This window comes from Quercus lobata, chromosome 5 (genome assembly GCF_001633185.2).
Source record: "Quercus lobata isolate SW786 chromosome 5, ValleyOak3.0 Primary Assembly, whole genome shotgun sequence".
Lineage (NCBI taxonomy): Eukaryota > Viridiplantae > Streptophyta > Magnoliopsida > Fagales > Fagaceae > Quercus > Quercus lobata.
In genome coordinates this window covers 27,422,873-27,433,816 of record NC_044908.1, presented here as the reverse complement: position 1 = coordinate 27,433,816, position 10,944 = coordinate 27,422,873, and the positions used below count along the sequence as shown (strand labels likewise).

At 36.9% G+C, this 10,944-nt stretch overlaps 1 long non-coding RNA gene across 1 annotated transcript; it reads left to right on the top strand.

Annotated features, from left to right (window-relative positions):
• Nucleotides 1-279: 279 nt before the first annotated feature.
• On the top strand, nt 280-4,320 carry LOC115988532. The gene is made up of 3 exons (XR_004091565.1): nt 280-373; nt 3,874-3,985; nt 4,109-4,320. It is a non-coding gene; the product is annotated as an uncharacterized LOC115988532 (long non-coding RNA).
• The last annotated feature ends 6,624 nt before the right edge of the window (nt 4,321-10,944 follow it).

The following is a 10,944-nucleotide window of genomic DNA, read 5'->3' as shown; positions in this document are numbered from 1 at the left end:
AGTGTCCAGTTGGATAGCGAGTTTATAAAACTCGATTTCAAAAATCGAGTTTTATAAACTCGCTTTCGCTTTAACGCTTTTTCTCCCTTCCCACTTAAAACAATCTACAGAGACCCGGTTCAAAATCTCTCAATCTCAGACACCGCTCTCTCAAACTCTCTCAAGCTCTCTCAAACTCTCTCAAGCTCTCTCAAACTCTTCCCCTCACTGTAAAAATTTCAAAAACAACTCACTCTCAGACACTCCGCTCTCAAACTCGCCGTGCCGAAGGTGCTGCTGCGATTGACACTCAGCCACCGAAACTCAGTTCTGCTTCCATTGACAGTCAGGCACTCAAAGTCTACTGCTCCCATTGAACCACCGTGCGCCTAAGGTACTCTCTCTTTCTCCAACTAAACATCTTAGGTTTTGGAATTTCATGATGTTTACTATTTCGTTTTTCAATTTCGGATCTTTCTGGGTTTTGGTGGTTCATGTTATTTCAGTGAATGCATGTATATTATTCTGTTTGGTTGTTTGGGAAATTAAATTTTTTGAACTGATTGAGCATTTGATTGGGTTTCATTAGTGTAAAAAGTGTTAATATCTTGATTACATTGATATTTAATCTAGTTTGTTGGGGTTTTGTTTGATTTGTTTGTGGGTTTTGTTTGATTTGTTTGTGTATCTTGTTTCATGGTATTTTCACTGATTTGTTTTGGGTTTGTTTTAATTTTCTGATTGTATTTTCGTTTGTGGGTTTGTAAAGCAAATTATGGGTTTGATGAAATGCTTCTATGAATGGTGTATGAGTTGTGAAGTAATAAGTGAGAATATTCATTTGACAAAAATGAGAACTTACACCAGAACATCTGTATTTGAGCGTGGACAGGGTTTTGGGGTTGTGCCCCATTTGGTTCAGCCATGGGAATAAGGAATGAGTCATTGTTTGGTTTCCATAGATTGATATCTGTCAATCTTTATCATTCTAAACAGAAAGAGACCAAAGAAAACAAAGAAATAATTGATAAAACTCAATTTCTAATAGTTCAATGGGTTAAGTGTAATGAAGATAATAGTTTACTGTGGAAAAGTGTAATTTGCTCTTGTTTTTATAGGCTTATTGATGTTAATTCAAGAGCTAAAGTAGCTTCCTCATTCCTTTCTTCATATTGTTAGGAATAAACCAATTTTGTTGAGACTCATGATTGATTTCGATGTTGAGAGCTTGAATTTGTCCATCATCATTGTGAAAATTAACTTTAGCTATAATCCTCTTATAGTTAATTTAAACTAGATGATGTCCTGTGCGATACACGGACTATTTTACAATTTCTCTTGAACGTGTTACATGACAAAACCATAGGCTACCATAACCGAATGAATTATATATATATCCCCTAACCAATCTATATATCTATATATATATATAATAGCAGAAGCTGAGAGAAAATAAGTTCCTAGAATTAAGGAGGTAATGACAAATAAGAAAAATGACCATTTAAAATGCTGCCACGTTTACAATTTTTTCTTTAAAATACCGTACGTTGCGTCGGGAAGACTCACCTATACACCTATTCAACCCGAAACAATCATAATAAAAGCCACTAATTGGCCCGCATGTTACACCTGTTCAGCCCAAAGCAAACGTAACAAAAGCCATCCATTTCTCTTTCCTTTCTCAATTCCTCTAATAGTATTTGAAGAAATCCTTGAACCAAATTTCCCCTACCTCCGTCCAAAAATTTCTGCCTTTGCAAAATTGTTAAGATGGACATGCAATTTATATTGGAGTTACACGCGCCAAATGTGTGACACATGCAAATTAAGGAGATGTTTTATTAGTTAGTTAGTGCCAAGAACTTACAAATCTTTATTCTAATTTTAATTAGAATGTAATAATGCTGGATTTTTAATGGATTGTAGCATTTGGGTAGTAATGAGCTTGAGGGAGGGCATCCATATTATTATATAAACAGTTCATAGAGAACACATATATGGCTCATTGATCTTACTTTCCTAACATTTTTTTTCCTCATAGATAGAGCTTAAATTTTTATAAGCAAAACTAATTAAGTTTTGTGTTATTTCAATATTGCATAGCATGGGGTAAGTTTGTCTAATTCCCATTATTAGTCCAAAATTTTATGGAGACTTTGTGGCTGAATGAGTTTCAAGATTCTAATTTTAATAGGCTGGGTGTTGTTTTTATGTGTTTTAATTCAAGTTGTGACCAAACGATAATTGGGAAAAAATTTCTCCTAATTTTAATGGTTTGGTTGCGGGAAAAATGAGCAATGCATTTATGCTTCAATGTAGCACAGGCGTCATAATCTGCAAATCATAAACCTAGGTGAATTCTATTCCATATTCCCTTTGGTGGAAGAATTGACTGGATCAGTAAAATACTAATGTTTTGGCATGCCTTATGAACAAATTTTTTTCTGTTACGTGAATATTGATATTGGGACTGGTATAGTAAGCAATTCTAATTGAATATTTAACTGCAATTATTAGAATTGGAAAAAGTGTGTGTACGTGTATGTGTTGATCATCCTTATGTTTGGTTTATTGCTTTACCATGAAGCTGCAATTTATATTAGACACACTTAATTTTGAAAGTGTCTAATATAATACTTATTAAACAAAGTATAGAAAAAATGGAGACATACAATGTAAGCCCACTTCCCCCTCCACATATGAACCAACTAGAAATTCTCAAACTCAATAAAAGTATGACAATCCTGCTTACCTAACAAGTCTCTTGCATAAGCAACTATGGTGTACAATTAAATAATGTGCCAAGAAAAAGAGATATTTTAAAACTTGAAAAAGACAACAGTATTTGCTTTATTAAAATAAATAGATTTTCCCCTATTGTTCTGTTTTTGTAAAGTAAAAAGTTATGTATGTCAATATAGTGTATATAATTGTACTATGGCTGTTTGGATCAGTTATATATCTGCTTGAATACATCAAAATTTTCCTTATAATGTCAATTGTGCTATTTTTCCTCCTCAATTGCTTAATGGAATACTATGGAGTTTTACCTAAGAAATATAATAAGTTAAATAATTTCTCTTTCCATATCTTTTCCTCTCTTTCTGTTTATTTTAAAAGAAATATAAAGATATCTACTTCTTACAACTTTATTACCTCTAATGAAACCATTTTTATAGCTATACACAGTAGAGTTGTAATGACTAAGAGTCTTAACAATGTATAATATATATTTAAAGCAATTATCTGTATTTTCTTCTATTTATAAGATTTTAAATGATCCCGCGCATCGCGCGGGTTAAACACTAGTTCGAAATGAGAATGAGGAGAAAGAGAATGAGAACCTCTTAATCTCATTCTCTGAATAAATATGCGAAGGTACCACAATGAAAAATTTGAAATAATTTTCTTTTGTGTTGTCCCTGTTTTGTTACAACTACATTGTTTAATGTCAAGATGGGTCTCCTCTTTTTTTATTTTTTTGGATAGTATAGATATGTCTCCTTTAGTTGCATTGTTTCATTCTTGTAGGTGTCTCTGTCACTTCTCTACCTCTCTCTGTAAATGAACAAGCTGATTCTTGTGGGGGTATAAACTCAATTCTAAAGTACATTGATTCAAAAAAAAGCAGAATTAATGAAAGTAGTCATTTTATTTGGTACATAATTCAATTTCTTTTAATTGTAAAAGTTTACAAAATTATTCCAACTCCAAAAAATTCATTATGTTTTTTTCTAACTTACCAATTCTAATTTCTTTGATTGCGTAAACATCATCGATTTGCATGTTTTTTGGTATGATTGCGAACTTATCTTTTTTGAAGAAAATTCTATTTTACAGTAGCACTCCTTTGCCCCTACACTATTAATGATCTCACAGTTGCACTGTTTGCAGTATGGAGCCTCAGATTGATGAGGAGTTAGAGGTCTTGGACCCCGGTCCGCGTCAGAGGTCATTGTTGACACGACAGCCATATCATCGATCAGAGGCCATTTGGAATGGCGAGGTGAAATTTCTAGTTCTAACAACTGTTTTAATATTTACGTTGTATTTGACTGTTAGTTAGCAAGTTCTTTCAATGTTGTATTTCTAGTTCTAACAATCGCTATTATTTTGATCGATTTTGTAGGACTCGGGCCCACTTACGTGCCGTGGTCGCACTAAGGAGATGGCAAACGTTCAGATGGAAGATAATCGAGTCATTGATATTATCAAATTGCTAAGGCTAGAAGGATTATTTAGAGCCCCTTCAAGAGAGATAGATAATTGTCTAATATCGGCCCTAGTTGAGCGATGGCGGCCGGAGACTCATACTTTCCATCTTCCACATGGTGAGATGACAATCACCCTACAAGATGTGGAGGTAATTTTCGGACTTCCTATAGACGGTGACGTATTGGTTGGGCCGACTGCTGTGGTGCATGATGGGGGTTGGAGGCAATTGTGTACGGAGTTGCTGGGTTTTAGTCCGCCGAATGACAATAAAACATTGGTGGGGCAAAGAATTCTCATCAGCCGACTTGTTGAGGCCGTTGCAGCGCCATTGCCTCATGACGCAACGGAGATGCAGATACACCGGTATGCCCGGTGCTATATTTTAGCGCTAATAGGGGACAAACTTTTCATGGACAAGTCAGGAGATAGGGTGCATTTGATGTTCCTAGAGGTCCTGCGTAACCTTCGTGATCCGCCACAATATAGTTGGGGTAGTGGTTGCCTGGCCTGGTTATATAGGGAGTTGTGTCGGGCAAGCGAGAAAGGGGCATCGCAGATTGGTGGGGCGTGCACGTTGGTCCAGTATTGGGCATGGGCAAGGTTGCCATTCTTGTGCCCGAGAATAGAGCCCCCACCTGGATGTGATTATGGCCCATGGCCATATGCTCCACTTGCATCTAAGTAAGTCTTTTCCTGATACCAAGTGTGTTCTGGAATGTACTCTTATTAGTAACTAAATTGTATTATTGTTCTTATGTTATTTGCTTGCTTGTAATTGTAGGTGGGTGCGGGTGCCAAGCCCGAAGAGTAGGCCATTCGGCATGGCCTTGGTCCACTATCGCGAGCTATTAGTTAGAATGCAGCCAGAGCAGGTAATAATATTAAAAAAATTTGTTTGGTTATGATCATCTCCGTTAATAATATGATTGCTTCATCCTTTAACATATCTTTTGTTATAATTTTAGTTTTACCCTTTATCTATGTATTTTTCCTTGTTTCACATTTGAAGATGCTATGATAATTGTTTTTTTTTTTTCTATCGTAGATTGTGTGGCAGCCATACGAGGCACACTTCGGCCACCTTCCTGCGTTCTGCGTTGCAGCCAGGGATACGTGGACAGCAAGGGTGCCGCTTGTGTGTTTTTGTATAGTAGAGAGACACCACCCAGACCGTGTCCTTCGACAGTTTGGCTTGGCGCAGGAGCCGCCTGACCATGTTGTCTACGATGATAGGCTGCATAAAATCGACTTACGTGGGAAGGTGGAAAAGAATTGGAGGGAGGAGCATCGACCATATATCATTTCCTGGGAAATGAGACGACAACAACTTTGTCATGCACCTCCTCAGATTGGTGAGATGCCCCGCAATCATGCCTATTACGTCTGGTACCGTCCGGTGACTCGAAAGTGTGTCGACCGCAATAGCGCTAAATTAGATATTATGGTAATGTGTTCTACTTACATTTGATTGCCTACTTCGTTTTACTTGAGTACATGTATGAACATAGAATTAATTTCTATGAATTTCTCGGCAAATCTGGTTTGATTTGACTGTTATGTAATGAAATAGTTTTTGATACATATAATATTCTAATAGAACTATTAGTTTTGAGTAGATTCATAAGTATTATATTATTCATTCATTAATTGATACATAAATGTGTCAAGTCTAATTGTACTGGTTCTTTCTCCGTTTCAGATTCAAAGCCATTTAGCGCTGTTGGCGATGCTTCCTGAAGGTAGCCAAGCTCACAACCATGTCCGGCGTGTCCTAAATAATGTGGCTGGCCTTGATGGTGATCCTGCAGTAAATGAGCATGCAAACAATGGGGATGAGACTGAACTAGCAGCTGCTGCAACCCCAAGCACAAGTGCAGCACCCGTAAGTACACCGACCCGTGGTCATCGTGCTACTACAAGCCCAAGCACAAGTGCAGCTAGGGGTCGTCTTCGGCCTGCTACAGCAACCCCAAGCACAAGTGCAGTCAGGGGCCGTGGTCGGCGTGCAACAACCCCTCGAGTTGTAACTACTCTTGAGATGCCTCCACCCATCCCGCAGGCATATCCTTAGCCTGAGGTCCCTTCGCCCATCCCATATGCATTTCCTCAGCCCGAGGTCCCTTCACCCAGCCCACCTTCGCAGCCCAATTTTGATGTCAGTATTGACCAAAATGTCACCCCTCCTATACTCCCCGAGACACCCTCATACCCACACACCGGCTCTAGTGCACCCAGTCCTAGCCTCTACATAGAGCAGGATTACCCACCTACCGCATCCTCATCTGACCCTGTAGGACCTCCGGTTGGGATTGACACTGTAGAGCCACATACTGATGTACCGGACGAGCATCCCCCTCATGAGCCCTCACCCCCACGAGGTAGACCGCAACGCAGTAGAAGAGCACCGACTTGTGGGACAGGTGGACACAAAATAGGACACCGAGGCCCTGCTATGGTATGATAACTTTATTTTGAATGTAATAATATATTTTCTACTTCACTTTATTCTTACCATTATATCGAATATTGATTGCATGCATCTAATGGAATTTGTAGCACGATGATGACCCTAAGGTTGATGCCCCGTAACCTCCTCCCCCACCGAAACATTACACGAGGGCTAAAAAACACAAAATTGATGAACCTTGAGTAAGTGCTAAAGTCATGGAATTGGACCATAATATTGACTTCTCAATATGCATTACTGCGTTCTGAAACCTTAGCTCACATCTACTGACTCTCTTCCTCTTTTCCTTAGCTCTCTTTCCTTGTAATTAATGTTTTTTGTTTTTCTTCGCTGCTTCTCTTTTTTGTACTTGTGTTATGCTGGTGCTATTTGGCATGTAGTAGTTTTTTGAATATATTTTTTCTTACCTATCAAAAAAAAAAATAATGTTGACTTATAGAGGTTTCATTCTTTTTTGCTTCTAATCAATCTGATTGGTTTAGTTTAGTCGCATTGTGCTGCACTAGTTTGGATTTTTATTTCAATGCTTGGACAATGTAATTAGTTTTTGGAAATTAGGGTTTTTAGGTGAACTGGTTGAGTTATCAGATCCATTCTTTGGGGGGTTGGAGGTTGATTATATTTTTCTTCAACCAATTTGATTAGTTTAATGGCATTGTGCTGCAAAAATTTATTTTTAATACATAATAAATTTAAGTGGTTTCTAATTTTGGAAATTAGGGTTGGTTTATAGGGGAATTGGTTGAATTTATAAGTTCCAATTTTTGGTGTTTGGATTGTGCTGTTTTTGAATGCGTGGCAGTTTTGTTAGTAAAGAATAATTTCATTGTAGATGGTGGTGGTGGTTGTTCAAGAGGTTCGTGAGGAATGAGGGTTGTGGTTTTCTAGTTTCGGATGTTGAATTGGCTGTAGTGGATTTTTCCCAAGGGGTTTTCGTTCTAGTTTCGCTTATCAAGAAAGAAATTGAGATTGAGTTTTCGTTCTAGTTTGGCTGTAGTGGATTGCCTTGTTTCTAATATCATTTCATTTTGACAATTTCTGAATTCAGCTATTTATTTCTTTCACTGGATGATAGTAAATTATGTTCCATTTGATTAGAATTTATGATACTCTCTTGTTATTATACTCGTCACAACCAGCTGTTTCATTTGTTGATCAAATGAGTTTTATGTTTTATCTTCTTCAGGATTGAGCATTCTGGTGTTAACCTCGCAGAATCTATTCAGCATGGTGGATTACCAGCACCTGGCTCTGTTGCACCGTCAATATTAGAGGTTTGCATGAGTGTGATGATCCATACCATGTTGCTTATCAATGTTGCCAAATTGCTTATTCCTTACCTTCAATGTTAAAGACTGGGAAAGCTTTTACAGCAAAGGGAATGCAAGTGGTTGAACTTGTAGGCAAGGAGACTATTGATCTACTAATTACTGAAACTGGTATTGAAGTTGAGAAGAATTCAAAAGAAACTGAACAACAAACTGATGAGGATCAATTCTACGAGGAAGTGACATTCGATCGATGCTTCTACATATATGGAGGTCCAGAATAGTTGGAGGTCGTTTTCTTAACTTTGGAGTTGAATTTTGATAGTTAAAACAATAGTATCATTGACATTGTTAAAGTTTAATACTGGCAGGAGCTGGAGGCATTGTCCAACCATCATGGCCTGTTATGTAACCGAAGAAAAGCAAAATTATCATCGGAACAGAGACCTGCATTTGACTACTGCTTAAACAGGTCCAGCAAATTTTTAGTTTGACTACTGAAATGGATGGAAATGGTGTAGAGACAGACAAAGGGAAGAAAGTAGAGACTGGGGCTGAGGGAAGTGATGATGAGATGAAGAAATTACACGACTCAAGTGTTAGCAAGGCTGCTGACATGGCTGTGGGGTAAATTTCTTGTAAAGTTATCATCTTCTCAACAGTTAATGGATGTTGCATGTGATTCTGCACTGGTTTGTTAGTTGTCTTGCTTCAGCTTGCACTTATATACGATTTTTGATTTAGTTCCCATTATCTAATTTCCAAATCTTGTATAGCTGATATGACTGCATGTTGTAATCACTGTTGCTTTATAAAATCCTCTAATTCTCTTTTTCTTATTACTTATCAAAAAAAAAAAAACCTCTAAGTCAATGAAGCTGCATTACTTGCTGCTCGTAGAGGTGAGGTTGAAGTAAACACATTCAATTTCATTAGAGCAGCCCTCCCCTTCCCTTCCTCCTCCCTTTCTTTCATCTTTCTCAGTGTTGTTATTTATTTATTTTTATTTGGTCTTCTTAGTGAATATTGGACCAATAAATGAGAATATAATGTCTTCTGGGTTTTGCAGGCAGTGAAACTGTGACAAGGGAAGATATAATGGAGGCTATTGAAAGAGCAAAATTTGGAATCAGTGATAAGCAGCTGAGGCCCAGTACATTAGGCAAGGAACTTGACAAACTGTTCCCCTGGATGCCTGCTCTGGTGGGAAGGAATGACACCCGACAGAATGGACTGCAAGGTCCTATACGCTATCAAACTCTCAGCTAAGTATGTTTTCATCTTGTACTCACCTTGACATTCTTTAGGTTATATAATTTTTTAATGTGTTACAAATTCTCATCTCTATTTGTAATCTTCTGCTAGAGAGAAATATTCATTATAATAAATGCAAACATACTATGATTTATTTTCATTTGTGGGTTTCTGAGCCAGAAATTATGATTTAAAATTGTTGTTGTCCCTTTTTTTTTTTTTAATAATAAATTTCACCACTCAATGCTCAAGCTGAGCTATTACTTGGTGACAAAAGAAAAGTCAGCTATAACTTTGGCCTTCTTATATTTAGGTCAGGGAGAAATATATCAATGTTTTTGCCAAAGCTTTATCTATAGTTAAAGGTTTTAAAACTTAAGCGTTGAATTTTCATCTTACAAATCTTTTGTTTCCGTTAGTGGATGAATGTTACCATCAGATTGGTTAATAGCTCAGATTGGTTAATAGCTAGGGAGATCAACCAGGTAAAGAAAGTCCTTTTATGTGGGAACCGCTCTGTGTGTGACTGAAATTGTTAAATAGTATAGTTTTTGGAGAATTTCACTGTGAATGTAATGACTGAAGGATTTTTGTAGGTAATGACCATGACCATCTAGACATGATGACTACAGACTTCAAGCAAATGTTTACAACTTTTAGACTTCTGGCAAGGCACATCCCTAGTTTTTGCAAACTCTTATTTGTTTCTTTTAATGATTTTTTTGCATGACATCTATCTCTCATACGGTGGCATTTGGCCTATGAATATTCAGGCTGTGGTGTTTGAGCTCTGGTATGTGGAGGAATATGATGTGCTTGCTCTTGCATTGGATGGAAGAACGAAGATTCGCAGGTTTCAACTTGGCTGCTCAAGAACCCAAGATTCCAAAGATGACAAGCATAATTAAAAGCATATTTCATTACTTATATATATTATAAAAAGAAAAAAAATCAAAAGCATATTCATAGATTTACAGGATCTTTCATGATGGAAGTCTGTACTTAATATACATGTTCGTTTAAGATGGTCCTAATAAAGCATATTCATTATGTTTCAATTAAACATATTTATGTGTCGTTTGAGGAAATACTTAATTCAAATTATAGAATGAATTTTACAGAAAGGGGTGTAGAATATTGTTGGTAACATTGTAATTATAATGTGTATCATTGTATAACAAACACTGAATGTTTTGTCAAGTATTGTGGTGTTATTGATGAATGAGCATAGCTTGTGTACAAAAAGAGCAAAGGATATGGTAATTGTATTGATATTACCAATTTGTGATTGCAATTCAGGTTTATTGCTGCAGTAAAATAAAGAGAGTTTAATTTTATTTTTTTGGCAGAATAATGTAGGAATTCCCCTTTTTTCTTTATAATTTTATAACTTTTTTGAAATATGGTTGGGGCATTAGATAGTTTCAAAAGCTAACAAGGAGAATAAAATATTGTTTCAAATCATAAATCTAATGAAACAGAGCATTTGAGTTACGAATATATAAAATTGCGCTAATCAAATCATAAAGGTATTTCACAATGTTGCAACTGGCTCAGATCCAAAAAAGTTTGAGTCTTCCAAGGTTGGGAATCCATGATCTTGATTAGAGTCTCTACTGCTGAGAACAGAATCAAATCGTGCTAGTGTATGAGATTCACGTGGGGCAAAAAAGCCACTGTCGTGCGTGCTGAAATAATCAAATCTTGAAAAGCCATCAAAAGCGGGTCCTGACCCCTCATATTTATGTGGTGAATTGCTTG